The 16,198-nt window shown below is 42.2% G+C and overlaps 1 protein-coding gene and 1 long non-coding RNA gene across 3 annotated transcripts in view; one reads left to right on the forward strand and one right to left on the reverse strand.

Annotated features, from left to right (window-relative positions):
• The window catches only part of LOC144073671 (low-density lipoprotein receptor class A domain-containing protein 4-like), a 49,506-nt gene that overhangs the window by 20,893 nt on the left and 12,415 nt on the right, over positions 1-16,198 (reverse strand). The gene's annotated exons all lie outside the window — the stretch shown is intronic.
• LOC144073726 (uncharacterized) lies at positions 7,579-14,119 on the forward strand. Its single transcript, XR_013300165.1, has 3 exons — positions 7,579-7,971; positions 12,945-13,042; positions 13,126-14,119. It is a non-coding gene; the product is annotated as an uncharacterized LOC144073726 (long non-coding RNA).

The following is a 16,198-nucleotide window of genomic DNA, read 5'->3' on the forward strand; positions in this document are numbered from 1 at the left end:
AACAAACTGTCAGTAAACAAGTGACTAAGTCATATTTCGAGAAGTTTGTGCATTTTCTTTTTCTGATATCATGACATGCTGCTTCCAGATGAATTGAAAAAAAAGTTATTCCAATTTCCAGATGAATTTAGGAAACTCCACAAGTGTCCAAATACCTCTACCCACTAAAAGAAAAACAGCAGTATACACAAACAAAAAGGAAAAGCGCTCACTACACCTACATTTATTACCTTCACTAATGGTAATGCAATACAAATGACAAAAATGAGTTCCCTCCACAAGGTGTCTAGGCTCTACCTTAGGGTAGTGCTGGGTAATATGGAAAAAAATCTTTTGCAATAGCCTTAATAAGTTAATAACTAACTGTCATTTGACCATCTGAACCTCTAAAGATGTTAAAGATGAAAAGATAAATTGGTTTCATTTCATCAAATGCATTTGGTGTTGCGTCACACTGATGAGTAAACAAATCTGTTGAGTTTACCACTAGCTTCCTATGAATCAAATCTTTCCATATGGTAGGGTGAGTCACAGCTGACATTTTGTAGATGGTGGGGACCAAGTGAGGTTTACACATGCCCTAGAATGTGCAACAAGCTTCTTAGAGATTATCCAAAATGTGATGGTTGCCTGACATGCGAGTACCACAATGTGCTCAGGTCTGTGAAACCCCTTTGTAGCTGCTTGGACCTACTTAATTATTTTAAAACCAATTTGGTGTAAGCAAATCAAGACAATCAGAGACTGAGGGATCTGTCAACCATTCTTCAAGAGCTAGAACAATTATATGACCCATTATACTGCCACACTTGCCTGGCATAGTTTTCTTGGCCAGATTTTTTAAAATGTAAAACAAACATTCGTTCATTCATTTTCATCCATGCATTCATTTTCTGAACCGCTTCATCCTCACTAGGGTCACGGGGGGTGCTGGAGCCTATCCCAGCTGAATTCGGGAACGAGCCGGGGGACACGGGTTTGAAAACACACTACCAATGACGTCAGGTACCGTATTTTCTCGCATTAACGCCGTTTTTGTCGCTCAAAAATGGTGACTGAATCAAAGGTACGGCTTATATGCGCACAAATTACACTTGACATGCGCGAAACTGCAAGGTGACAAAGACGAAACGCCATAACGCAAAACAAGGCGGCCGATACGGTACACGGTCGATTGGTCGCCGGTCTTTTGGTCGCCGATCTTTTGGTCGCCGGTCTTTTGGTCGCCCGGAAGGTTATTGATCATTACCATTTAAATCGTTGCTCAAATTCCCTAAATACAAACTGCGAATTACTATTTAGTCATACTTAATGCCCTATTAATTATCAGGCTAAAGAAAAGCTACAAATTTCCCGGACTTTTATTGATTTTTTGTTGGAGAACTTGTTAAGACCCTGACTGACGTACCTTCCTAAGGGGACAACTCATGTACATACAAACTCTTATACACTCACACGTCGGCTCAGTGAAACTGCTCATGGCCATTGTTGGCTTTTATTGATGCGTAGACCGTGTTGTTTTACCTTGTTTTGTCGCCGGTCTTTTGGTCGCCCGTTGTCGCGGTCCGGGCGACCAAAAGACGGCGACCAAAAGACCGGCGACCAAAAGACCGGCGACCAAAAGACGGCGACCAAAAGACGGCGACCTAAAGACCGGCGACAAAACAAGGTAAAACAACACGGTCTACGCATCAATAAAAGCCAACACACGGCCGATACGGTCATTTATTTCAGATAGAGAAAAGATAAACAGATAAAATGCAAAACAAAATTTATTTGGACCTCTATGAATGAAATTCAAGATAAAAAAACATATCTTGCATAAAACGTGAAAAAACTCACTTACTTGTGCCTGCCATTGCTCATTCAGGGCGCCTCCATCTTACCGTAGTTCAACGTACACTGACTGGCCAGACGCGAATAGACTTGATACATGTGTTTGTAGTGTTTAGTGTTTACAATGTCACCACATCCCCAATAGTTGTTAAGGCTGATCGAAGGTCTTGCAGTCGATCATTAAAATATTAGCCTTGATACCTGCGTAATGTGTATCTCATGCTATTATTGCACCAAGAGACTTGGTGAAGACTAGACCGCTACGGACACGCTTCCTGGCTGTACTGCTCACGTGACTTCCTTTTTGAATTTGTCTACGAGCAGGCAACACCTTTTTGGAATGTGCAATCTAGCAGATGATCCTTTTGATTCATACAGTCTCTCAGAAATACCACATTGAAGTGATTTTTCTTAAGATTTGCCCTTCAAAGTAACACATTTGTACTCCCTATTAAAACTATGAATATGGAGGTGAAAATTGTGAATCAGGGGGCATCTTATACGAGAGAAATTGTAATATTCAACAATTTTAAGGCCATTTTAAGGGTACGGCTTATACGCGGAGGCGGCTAATATGCGACAAAATACGGTAAGTTAATCACCATTCTTGTATTTTTATTTGATTGCTCATTACAAGGGACGGCACAGTAGAGGAGTGTTTAGCACGTGTGCCTCAAAGTTCTTAGATCATTGGTTAAATCCCGGGCTCTGCCCTGCTTGTGTGGAGTTTCCATGTTCGCCCCATGCCCATGGGTGTTTTCTCTGGGCACCCGGTTTCCTCTCCCCCGTCCCAAAAACATGCTACAAAAATGAAGCTACATCCAGATCTTGCTAGAAGCTTGAAAATGTTAACTACGTCCTTAAGTTGTGTAAGTACTGTATGCATAAAAGGCTTTGATATTATTCACAGGACACATTTTGAACCGATTAAGTTCACTTTTTGCTGAAGTAGCCTGATATGAGACCCAATGCTGAGCTGGCAATAAACTTACTTCCCTTACCTCCTGAAAATTAATTACACATCTGCCGTCTCTATGTGCATAAATAGTATATGAGCAGAGATTTTCAAAAGTGTAAGCCTAAGTTATTACAAATTTTAAAATATAATCTAATATTATCAACATTTCAATGGTGCAACATTTATGAACTGTAGAGATCTGTTGATGCAAAATACAAAATGAATTTATCTTGTCAGTGAGTGACGCGCACATTTCTGGCTAAACATGCACCTGCAGAATCAAACACAAAACATTTGGCACACACCCCAGCACAGAAAAAGCCTGTTTCCCAGGTGTGTGTGCACATGTGCATGTTGTGTTTGTGTGTGTCTGTGCGCATGCATGTGTACATTATCGGAACTAGACAGACAGGATAGCGTCTAGACACCCCCTCCTTCCCCACCTTCACTGAGTGATTGAACCAGACTGGAAGGGTCAGACTAATGTCAGGGTTAGAAAGTGTGTGTATTGTATATGTGTTGATCATGGTAAGCCTTGGTCACAGTGAGTGGGGGTGTTTTTAGGGTAGCGGTTCATGCATTTTGTATCTCCAAGGGGCTTCCTGATTGTAACTTCTTTGAATGAGGTTTGAGGTGCACACGGATTTGAAATCAGGGGCAAATTAGGCTAGCTCTACACACACACACGCATACATGCACACGCACTAAATAAAACTATCTTTAAACATCAAGTACAAAATAATATTCTAAGAAATAATTAAAATATTTGACAGTACAATTCCACAGGAAAACTTGAGCTGACCCTAACTCTCTTCACCTGGTCAGAATTAAACCAAGCATCGACTGATGTATGACGGGAGTGATGTTTTTATTTCCTCCAAGCGTCAAACAACGACAATACCTTGAAAAACTCAAACAACATAAATATCACAATTTAACATTGTTATTTTTACAACAAAGGAATATCTTATAAACAGAATAGACAACAACTATAATTCCTCTTACTGTGTGTGCCTTCTGACTGAACAATTAGCAGCAGCTAAAGCCTTAACAAATTGTTGCACGCATTTTCTTTTAAGTGCACTACAAGTCTCAACTGAGAGTACGTCCTTCCCAACAGCCCTCTGTGTTGGTCACATGACCACTCTTTCATGTCCTCACGTCATTTCTAAACTCAAAATTTCACTTCACGGTTTATATTATGAGAAATATAGAAAGAAAAGGAACAAAATACACATAACTCAAAACATTGTATGAACACAATACACAAATATATCAATGGAACACATAAATTGGCACACCCCTTCAGGGACAGTTGCAAAAACTAAGTTCAAGGATTTGAAAGCCAGTTTGACCATTCAGAAGGCTAAAGATGGAACATGACATGCATTCGTCCCACAATCGGATGACTCTCTTCCTTAGTAGAATGAGCTCTTTGCTGTACATTCATACGTAGCCTCAAGAACCTTGAGTTACCTTGTGTTGATTTGTGCTATACAAATAAAATTGCCAGTCCTCGGCAAACCAGTCCTTAAGGGCCAATTTGGGTGCAGGTTTTGTTCAAAGTGACCCAGCTTAGACAGTGTAAAGAATGAGGTTTCTGTGGAAACACAAAGCACCTGATTGCAACCCACTGACTTCACTTGAAGGACACCACATTGGTGAAAAGGTGTCCTCTTAATGGGTTGGAACGAAAACCTGCACACACTTTCGCCCTTTGTGGAAATGTTTGGCCTCCCCTGCCTGAAACCATCTTTTTAGAGCTTGTGAAAAGGGAATGAAATCACTAATGTTGGGAAGTCTAATGTGGTACAATGCATCATGCTTAAGGGTTCGGGGTTGGAGTAATTAACAAAAGTAGGGGGGAAAAACAGATTATGCGCATATAAGCCGTACCCTCGATTCAGTCATCATTTTTTTTACCGACAAAAGCGGCTTGCATGCGAGTAAATACGGTATTTTGTAGTTTGGTAAAGACTGGCGTAGGAAACTATGGAAGATTCCTAGTACTTTGATCTTTCACCACTTCACAGCTTCAACATTGGCGTTTTTTTACATTAAGTATAAAAAATTCACACTCAAACTCGCAAGCGGAAGACACTAAGCTACTAAGAATATGGGGGAAGACATTTCCTTGTACAAAAGCACATTTGTACAAAACAATAAAAAGTGGTCACAACTCCCCATTACCAAGTTCCTTGCCTTTAACGAAAACCTCTCGCAAAAGCTCCTCCTGCTGCCCCTACGGCGCCTCCTGAAGATTCCATCGATGTTCCAATGGCTCTTGAATCTGACGAAGAGGACTTGGATTTAAGATCCCAATGACCTGTTTTTCTTTTTTAATTTAAATTAAGTGTAGGGGAACTATTTTTGTCAGTACAGTACTTAAAGTATTTACATTTTTTTTAAATATATATAGATTACATTTCAATATAAATTAGTGTTTTAATATTGCTGTAAATATAACATTTAATAAATACACTTCTTGATAATTGTACCTGTATATTTTTATAGGTTCAAAAACATATAGTATGGTAGTAATAACAGGGGTGATCGTACTTTGCTGTTTTTCTACTATCGCGGCCATATCTGTTCTACATTATCCGTGAAATTCGAGGGATTACTGTAGGAGTCAAAGTACCTGTAGCATTTTAGCATAGTTTCAGCAGATAACTTGAGGCCCAGGGAGAAAATGCAAACTCCACACAGGTGGACCGACCTGGATTTGAACCTATGACCCCAGAGCTGTGAGGCTGAAGTGCTAATCACTCAAGCCGCTGTGCCTCTGAATGTATCATCTTGATCAAATTGTATTTATTTTTTCCTGTGTAATCTTTTCAATACTCATTTTGCTACTTGCAAATTGGGTTTCGAAATCTATGTTTAAACTCACAATCTAGGAACAAATGAAGGGTTGTAAACATGTCTTTTACAGGTTATTTGTGCTAATCCAACACAGCAAAGCCATCCATGCTTACTTTGCTCAATACACTTGACAAAATAACTAAAAACCCTTCCTCTCTGTATTCCATGCATCGGATTGAGATGCTTAACTATAAAGCGATGCCTTGCAGATAGGATTATGTAAAACCAAGACACTCAGACAGAAAATAGAGGAAGTGAGAAACACAAGGAAAAAGAGAAGGAAACAAACAAGGCTAAACAGTGTGAGTGGGACAAAGGGGAAGCAAAATCAGTAACATCCAAATGGTAAATAGGGGAAAGAAAAGTACAACATGAACCAAATGCATGTTTAAAAGTCTTTTTTCTAAGAACCCTAGAGGACCATGACCGCAAGCTGAACCTGGTATGGTGCTGAGCAGCAGATGCTGAAGTTGAAGAAAAACAAGAAACACAGTCAAGGTTCAAAAGCGTATGAAGCCTCATACTCTGGTAACTGAAAGTGTTGAGTGAAGTATTTTTAATGGGTGGGCATCAAAGTTGACCAAACGAGGGCGACTGGCAGAAGTAATTGAGAGGTAACGAGAAAGGAAGCAGACAGAGTGTGCGTTCAGAAACGTAGACTGACGGCTGCACAAAATAAAGTAGAGTTATGTAACTGTTCTGTAACTAGTACTCTGAAGTACTAGTTGCATCTTGTTTTACCGTGTTTACAACCCACATTACATTTGCAATATAAAAAAATCTGCCATTTTGGAGCAGTAAAGAGGACATTTCCAAAGCTTAGGTTCAGAGTATATCGCCTCATTATGGTGAAATGGGCAGTAGCACATTTTCGGTTGCACATGATTAGAATAAAAAGTGGTAAAGTGATGTCATAATGACGATCATCATTCAGGTAAGCCTTTTGATTTACTTTCATACAATGGGGTCATGGGGGTGCTGGAGCCTATCCCAGCTAACCAGGCGAGGGACACCCCGAATTGGTGGCCAGCCAATCACAGGGCACAAAGAGAGGGATAAACATACACGCTCACACTCATAACTACAGACAATTTAGAGCGTTGAACTAGCCTAGCATGCATGTTTTTGGATGTAGGAGGAAACCAGAGTAGCCAGAGAAAACCCATGCAAGCCCAGGGAGAATATTAAAACTCCATACAGTGAGAAAAGACCAGAGATTGAACCATCGACCCCGAGACAGTGCCGTCGACGCACTAACCACTTTCCAACGGGTCGCCATCTTACAAACAAGCATCCAAAAATCTTTTCCGTAAAAAAATAAAATAAATCTCCAAACAGATAATGGCAAAACCAGATTTATGCTATCCATAGGTTAGGACCCTGATGCATTGTTTTGGGTGGAATAACTCTGAAATGGTAAAACACAGTAAAATTTATTTTCTACACATGAAATTACATTAGTGTAGGTAGTTATTTCCATTTTTTTCACAATCACCATTTCATAGGACCTTTAAAGGTTGTTGAAATTGGCATGAGACACGGAAGGGGAAATTTCCGAAAAGACAAGAAAATTATTTCATTGTTTTGCAAGCTTGACAATCAAGGAGTTAATCGTTTCGAATATTGCCAAAGACAAGCCGCTTTAATGTATGAATTAGACATTCCATTCATAATATTTCTATTTATTCATACAGTAGGAATTGCAAATGAATAACATTGGTAAAAAGGACTATCAGTGTTTACTTTCTAATCAGTAAACAATCTGCTGGAGGAAACAAATTTTATCAGTTTAAATTGTACGGATATGAAACTGCTGACGAGTATGCAGTTTCCTGCACGGTGCTATTATTAAACAACAACTGACATTTTCAGCGAAGTTTCCATCACGTTGATGCAATGAATATGGGTTGTCCTTGTAGCAGATTTACTGTCCATTCATTCATTTCTTAACCACTTTATCCTCACAAGGGTTGTGGCGAGTGCTGGACCATATCCCAGCTGACTTCGGGCACGAGGTGGGGGACACCTTGAATTGTTGGCCAGCCAATCGCAAGGTATGAGGAGATAAACACCCATTCACGCTCAAACTCATGCCTACGAGCAATTTAGAGTGTTCAACCAGCCTACATGCATGTTTTTGGAACGTGTGCGGAAACTGGAGTACCCAGAGAAAACCCATGCAGCCCCGGGGAGAACATGCTGACTCCACACAGGTGGACTGACCTGGATTCGAACTCCGGACCCCACAACTGTGAGGCCGACACGTTAACCACTCATTCGCCGGGCCGCCTACATTTCCCGTCGATTAGTAGGTAAAAAATATAGGTTCTTTGCATTCTCTGACAAATGCCCTGATAGTTAAAAGCTCTATTAAAAAAGCATCTCAGTTGTTACCAAATTATGCATTTTTGAAGAAAAAAAAAACCTCACAGGTTGTAGTTGGAGATTATGTGAGAAGGTAGTCCCTCTACTACTGTCAATTTTTTATTGGTATATTATTTTTGCTTTCTCATTTGTCACAATCCTCCTTTTTACCCAACCACCATCTTTCTTCATTTTCTACTCTGTCTTTGTGCACTTCTAGAAGCATTAATTTGGGATTTCAAATGAAGGTGAAGATCGTACTATGAAAAGAAACTACTAACTGCTGACTAAGGTGGCTATATAGTCGGTCAGACCAGGGTGGTAAAGGAGCCATATGCAAGATTTGCCTCTCAATTATTCATATATTCTATGTTGGTTGTTCGTCTCTTTGTGGCCTCGGGTTGGGTGCCAGCCAATTTTAGTGTGTCCACCGCTTACTTCCCACAATTGGCTAGGATAGTCTCCAGCACCCCCGCAGCCCTTTTGAAGATATACAGTACCGGGGAAAAAGAATGGTCTTAATATTTCAATAGACATTAAAGAAACATGTACCATTGTACTTTTAATATGGTTCTCGATGGTCAAGCTGATATATTTCCATTTTAAAAGTTGATTGTGAGCCTGTGAAAAATATTGTTCTAAATTCTGTGTTTATAACAAATGTCCCACCCTATACCAATCAGCCAATTAGAAACAAAATCAGAAAAATTGGTATACATTGTTTTATGATCGTCACTTTGTCGGATTACTTAGCCCCGAAGAACCAGCAAGACACCAATTTTAATTGTGTTGTAATTCCTACATCGTTAACCTGACTTGGTTTTACAAATCAAATCTTAAAATCTGCAGTTATTAAAACCGTTGTTATGTTTCTATTCAATTGCTGTGGTGTTTCAGCATCAAAAGGCTGTATCAGTGTCCCAATATTTAGAATGTGACTATATATTTTTTAAATGTCCAGTTGGAATGATCACAAATTTTATAAAACAGAGAAAATGGAATACTATGTTGAGGTCGTTGGAAGGGTAGGTATAGGGTGATAAAAATAGTACACAAGACGATGTCTGAAAGGTTTTATTGAAAAAAAACCGTCACCTGATGGTGTAGTGATTGACTCGCCTGACTTCGCTGCGAGCATGCGTGTGATCGATTCCCGCTCGGTGGCGGTATGGTTGTGCATGGGAATGGTTGTCTATCTCTCTGTGTGCCCTATGGCTGACTGGTGACCAATCTAGTGTCTTTCATCCGAAGTCAGCTGTGATTGTCTCAAGCAACCCCCAAAACCTTGCAAGCATGCATGGTACGGATGATGAATGAATGATATAATAACTGAGTTAGCGGTGTGCATATGAGGCAATATTTAGCGTAAATAATTTGATAAATTCCTTCCAATATACAGTAGTCATAACTCTACTTACGAATGCCTCTAGGTGCGAAATTTCCAGGTTATGAAAGCTTTTTATATGCAAATGAGTGCCTCGAAATAAGAAAAATTTCCAAGTTACGAGAACTCCCCAAAAGTACTAGCATTCCTTATCCGTCATTTTATTTTGAAAATATTGTCGCGGGTGCATTGATTCTCGCTTTAAAAGCTCACTCCACCATATACTGGGCTCTCATTGGCTGTCTCACAACAACCGTCCATTTTCTTTAACCCATTGTCTGCTTAAACTTATTTATGCTTGGGGAAGCTGGGGCCACTGCCTCGACCTGAACGGCAGCCTTTGGTGGGTTAAATTGTACTGCGGGGGCAGGCGATGGGCCGCATTGTCAGTAATAAGGACGTTGACGAGTTGGTCGATGTGCATCAAAACGGACGCATGACTAAATGCAACGCTCGGCAGAGCCACCATTGAAACTGCACAAATCAGAGCCTAATCCAGCTGTATTCGGGCAAAAAGCAGACTACACCCTAGACTGGTCGCCAGTCAGCCATAGGGCACACAGAGAGACAAACGACCATCCGCACCCCCAATCATAACGCCACCAGCGGGAATTGAGACCGCGCCTTCCCGCACTGAAGTCAGGCGAGTGAACATCTACACCACGAGGTGGCTCAGTTTAAGTGATCTGCTGGGATAATCTGTTTGACAGATGGGGCAGGGTGTGAGTACTCTGATAGCAATGGAACAGCACAGGGTTGGGCCAGGACAGATGCTGTGACCATGACCTATATTAATAATTCAAACAGGATCACCACGCTGCTCAGAGCAGGAGTTCTAGGCATAATTAGCAACACTAGCAAGAGGCCACATCGGCTTCCAGAGGAATTCCAAGCAGAAAACAGTTGTTAAGGGAAGAAAACATTTTGCAGGATTTGTTTTTAATTAGGCGTCCTGAGTGGATAGCGCGTCAGTCTCACAGCTCTGGAGTCCTGGCTTCAAATCCAGGTCGGACCACCTGTGTGGAAATTGCATGTTCTCCCTGGGCTTGCGTGGGTTTTCTACGTGTACTCCAGTTTCCTCCCACATTCCAAAAACATGTATGGTAAGCTGATTGGACACTCTAAATTGCCCCTAGGTATGAGTCTGAGTGTGAATGGTTGTCCGTTTCCTCGTACCTCGCGATCAGTTGGCCACCCATTCAGGGCGTCCCCCGCCTCTGGCCCGAAGTCGGCTGGGATGGGCACCAGCACCCCCCGTGATCCTAGTGAAGATAAAGCGGTTCAGAAAATGAATGAATGAATGTTTTTAATTAACAAAATCTTTTTATGCATTCAGTAAAAGAACTGCAAAATCTTTGCAAATGTGAGATTTCTGTCTTCTATATTTAAATTATTTCCATTAGCAGTAATACTACCTTTTCATCTATCAAGGTCTCCTTAAGTTAGTACCATTATATAGTGGCAAGAGTTTCCAAATCAAAAGGACAGACTCAACCTCCATCTCATTGTAAAACTCGCCTAGTTCAATTTAATCTCATCTCATCTCATTTTCTGAACTGCTTTATCCTCACTAGGGGCGCAGGGGTTGCTGGAGCCTAACCCAGCTGACTCCAGGCCAGAAGCGGGGGACACCCTGAATTGGTGGCCAGCCAATCGCAATCACAAGGACACAAACAACCATTCACACTCCCACTCATACCTGGGGCCAATTTAGAGTGCTCAATCAGCCTACCATACATGTCTTTGGAATATGGGAGGAAACCAGATTACCCGGAGAAAACCCACGCAGGCCTAGGGAGAACATGCAGCCTCCACACAGGTGGAGCGACCTGGATTTGAACCCAGGACTCCCACTGTAAGTGTAAAAACCACATATTTGGCTCTAACCGTTTTCATGAGCGTATCAAACCGTTTTTGTTTTGCATGCTTGGTTCACCGTGTTATGAAATGTTGCCTCGGAAAAAATATTTAAGTGGCATGCAAAGTTTCATTAGTGGTTTGCTGTGAGCGCCTAGCGGAGTCCCCTGTCAGGGGTTTCAATTCCCACCTCCGACAGAGCTTCTCTCATGTCCGGGAAGAGGCGGGGGACATTGAGTCCGAGTAGACCATGTTCTGCGCTTCTATTCTTCTATTGCTCAGGCAGCAGACCAAAGCTGTGGCCGCAAGGTGTTAGGTGCCTGTCGTGGCGGCAACCCCAGAACTCGCTGGTTGACACCAGCGGTAAAGGATGCCGTCAAACTAAAAAAGGAGTCTTATCGGGCCTTTTTAGCCCACGGAACTATGGAGGCAGCTGAGCCAACCAGCACGCGGCTCTGGTCGTCTCCGAGGCAAAAACATGGGATGAGTTCAGTGAGGCCATGGAGAACAAGCAGTGTGGTTTTCGTCCTGGCCGTGGAACAGTGGATCAGCTCTACACCCACAGCAGAGTCCTCGGAGGGGTAAGGGAGTTCGCCAAACCAGTCTACATTGTGGACTTGGAGAAGGCGTTCGACCGTGTCCACCGGGGAGTCTTGTGGGGGGTACTCCAGGAGTATGGGGTTCTGCATGTCCGATGCTAGAGTCTGGTCTACGTAGCCGGCAGTAAGTCGGACCCGTTTCCAGTGAGGGTAGGACTTCGCCAAGGCTGCATATGTCAACGATTGTGTTCATAACGTTTATGGATAGAATATCTAGGCGCAGCCGTGGTGTAGAGGGGGTTCGGTTTGGTGGCCTCAGTATTGCATCCCTGCTTTTTGCAGATGATGTGGTTCTGTTGGCTTCATCAGGCCGTGATCTCCAACTCTCACTGAAGCGATTCGCAACAGAGTTAGAAGCGGTCGGGATGAGAATCAGCACCTCCAAATCTGAGACCATGGTCCTTAGTCGGAAAAAGGTAGCATAGCATGTCCTCGAGGTCAGGGATCAGGTCCTTCCCCGGGTGCCTTCGTTTAACATCGTTAAAAGATAAACAGTTAGCGGAGATAGCGTGGTCAACTCGATAATCTGCGAAAAAGACAGCGGAATCTACATGGACTTGAAAGCAAAGCAAGCATCTGCCCATGTATATTTAGATATTAATAGATTAGTCTTTTCATATACTTATAGTAATACACTTCTTGATAATTGTACTTGTATTTATGTACAGGTGCGAAAACAAGTTGTATGGTAGCAATAATAGGGGTGAGCCTACTTTGCTGTTTTTCGATTATCGCAACCATGTCTGGTCTACATTATCCGCAAAATTTGAGGGATTGTAGTAGTGTATTATACTGTTACTTAATAAACAACCTAATCATTTTATCAACACAATTTGAATTTTGGAGCAGTTACATACTTTTCCCAACATTCTTTTGATTATTGTGAACTTGGCTTGACACGGTTTATGCGTTGCACCCTGCATGCTGGTAAGATAGAAAAGAAACAGCTTTGGAATTGAGAGTCAAGAGGCAAGCCAGGCCAGACAACCTCTCTTTCCCAACCCCCCTGTTTCCTCTGCTTGTGTGTCAGTTTCTGTCTGTGTGTTTGTCGGTGTCTGAGTGAGCACTCCCCTCTCCCCAGGCAGACAATAGAGCAGTTCTGTGCCTGATTAGGGTCAGCTGCTGACTGCCAACAAGAGGAGGAAGACCAGAGGGAACGAGCGAGTTGCCAAAAATAAGGTAAGAATCCTATTTGGCTCGGCGACTTGATGATATAACCGAAGCACACAAAACTAACCAGTGAATGCCTCTTTACCAAACAGTGAACATCATGAAGACCGCCTCAAGATGATATTAAAGGAAGATGCAAATGTTTCAAAGAAAAGAATGGGTCAGGCCTCTTTAACTTTGTAGTGTATGACTCATTGTTAGCTTGCATTAAAATTACAATTTGTGTTGGTTTGAGGCATCTGAAAACAATGGAGTACAGAAAATGTGACTGAAAAACATGATGAAATACAGTTGTACAAACATTCAAACAGCCTCTTGTAGCATCCTGTATTTTATTTCCATGAGTAAATTTCCATGAGTTTCTCTGCCAATGTCTATTAGCGGAATAGCGGTCACTGGCGGAGTATGAGCGCAGATGTCCAACCAAAATCTCCACAGTAATACCTCGGCATACGAGTGCCCCGACATACGAGGAATTTGAGATACGAGTAAAATTCTGAGCAAATATTTACCTTGAGAAATGAGACAAATTTTGAGATACGAGCATTTGAGACAGCCAGTTGGCCAGGCCGCGAGAGGCTGCTTTATGATTTCACCGCACTGTCTCTCTCGCCGCATCTCCCTCGTGCAGAGTTGTACGAGCACTGGGCAGAGCGTTGCATCTTTTCCGTTTTTTTTCATTAGTCAGTGCAGAATTAAGGGAAACACAATGGATCCAAAGCAAGCCGGTGCAATGGAGGGTAGTGCGAAGAAAAGGCGAATGATGAAAATCGATATTAAGCACGAAGTAATCGAAAAACATGAGTAGTATACGCGTGACTGAGCTGGCTCGTCAATACGTATGGAAAAGCAGGAAGTTCGCCCAGAAAGCGCGGTGGAATACCTGAACCTCTTTGCCTTGGTTATTGCACAAGAAGGTTTAAATTTAGTGTAACAAAAGATTAAAACTTTTTAAATTATGTGTATAGGAATCTAAGTTCATTTAGTTCATATGTTACGTTATGAGCGCATCCGTCAAGTGACTCTCTCTCTCTTTCTCCCCATCCACGAACTCCCCGTTGTATAAAATAATGCCTCATTTTATTATTAAACATCATTACCATTTGTTACTCTGTTAGTAGATGGTGAATTGCAACCAATAAAATATGTTTTTCCACTGTAATATTCTGTTTTTGGTGTTTTTTTCAGAGGGTGGGAACGTTTTTTTTTGTATTTAGTTCATTTCTATGGGAAACATGGTACTCGGATGATTCGCCTAAAGACGTTTCGCCGACGGACGTTTGACAGACGGACAGGTCGCCAAATGGACGTTCCACCGAACGGTCGTTCGGCCGTCCGGCCGAATGGAGGTTCGGCCGAACGGAGGTTTCGCTGAAACGGGATTCGCGCGCTCGCCCCGCCCCCGGATCGTGGGTGTACATGTTTTGCAACCTCGGCCCGCGGGCCATATACGGCCCGTTAGGATTTTTAATCCGGCCCGCCGAGTAGGTAAATCATATCCCTACGGTCATCGGAGGGGTTTCTCCCCGGGAATAGTGCTTCGTGGGCGGATTTTAATGACACATGCTGAGTTTCATTATCGAGCTCCATATATTTCCCGAGTTTGAGCACTTTAAAAATCGGCGGGGGTTCCCCCCCGAGCCTATCCGAGAATAGTGCACCGTGAGCGGACTGGGTTGGACGACGCCCCGCTGAATTTCTGCAGCTCCAGAAATTTTTCAAATTTGAGCCCCACACACATTGGAGGGGTTTTTCACCGAGCACAGTGCTCTGTGGGCGGACAGGGGTGACACATACCCCGCTGGAATCCTGAGCACCATAATTTTTTTCTAAGCGTGAGCACCACACACATCGGTGGCGTTTTTCCCCGAGCGTAACCAAGGATAGTGACACGAGCGGATTGGGTTGGCTGATGCCCCGCTGAAATCCTGAGCTCCACAAATTTTTCTAAGTGTAAGCACCACACACATCAACGGTGTTTTCCCCAGTGCTTATCCAACATTTGATGTCGCAAATACAAATACTAGTACAGTGGTACCTCGTCATACGACCGCTCATCATACAAAATGCTCGTCTTACGGGGGAAATTTCGATCGAATAATTCGCCCGTTATGCGGTCAAAATTTCGTGATGCGACCAAGCCAGGTCTTTTTTGCATATCTTTCGTGTATAACAATATTTACGAGCACGGAACGAATAATTCAGACGAGTTCCTCCTAGGACTAGGAAACGCACAACGCGCATGCAAAAAGAGGGCTTTCTGGGTAATGAAGTATACTCCTGCACACAACACCCATAGGCAATGGCAACCTTTCTCAGAATAAAACTTCATTACCCACAATCACTACGTGGGAAGCTCAGCTATGTCATTTCCTGTTATTCTTTCTTAGGAAAGGTCCCGCGATCGTTCCTTAAAGACTTTTTCTCGTTGGCAAGTGGTCGTGCGTTATCCTATTGTGAGGACATTTGTGTGTATCATTTTGGGAATATTTTGAAGGCAATACAACAGCAAACATTGAAAGTTACATTGAACGTATATGTTTGAGTGTCTGTATATATTAATCCAAGTTAATTTAAATTTGTTTGTTCCATTTACGAGTGCGTTGTCGTGGAAAAAAAAACGACCCCCCCCCCACCTCCAAACGTCTCTGTCTCCCGTCGGCGAAATCTGCCCAATTTTAGTTAGATTAAACACGTTTTATTACTATTAAACCACTAGTTATGTGTTACTTTGTTAATAGATGGCGAATTAGAAGAAATAAAACATTTTTTCCAATCCAATATCCAGTTTTTGGTGTTTTTTCAGAGAGTTGGAACGAATTAATGTGTTTCCCATTCATTTCAATGGGAAACGTCCGCTCGAGTTACGAGAATCTCGTCATACGATCTCAGTCCCGGAACGGATTAAGATCGTATGTCGAGGTACCACTGTATTACTGTACTACAAAATTTTATGGCAGCAGACAACATAAGGAGTATACTGGAAAGTGCTGGAGTCAGCAAGGTCTGTTATTATAAACCTACTGATGTGAAAATAAAAAGGAAATAACTTATCCATAAAATAATCAATTGTGCCTTCTGTATTTTATTGTGTTACAGTCAAACTAATGTGTTCCTCCAGTGGGAGGCATCCTTGTGATGCTAAGGAGGATGCAATCTTTACTC

The sequence above is a fragment of the Stigmatopora argus genome, chromosome 4 (assembly GCF_051989625.1).
Source record: "Stigmatopora argus isolate UIUO_Sarg chromosome 4, RoL_Sarg_1.0, whole genome shotgun sequence".
In the NCBI taxonomy this organism is placed as follows: domain Eukaryota; kingdom Metazoa; phylum Chordata; class Actinopteri; order Syngnathiformes; family Syngnathidae; genus Stigmatopora; species Stigmatopora argus.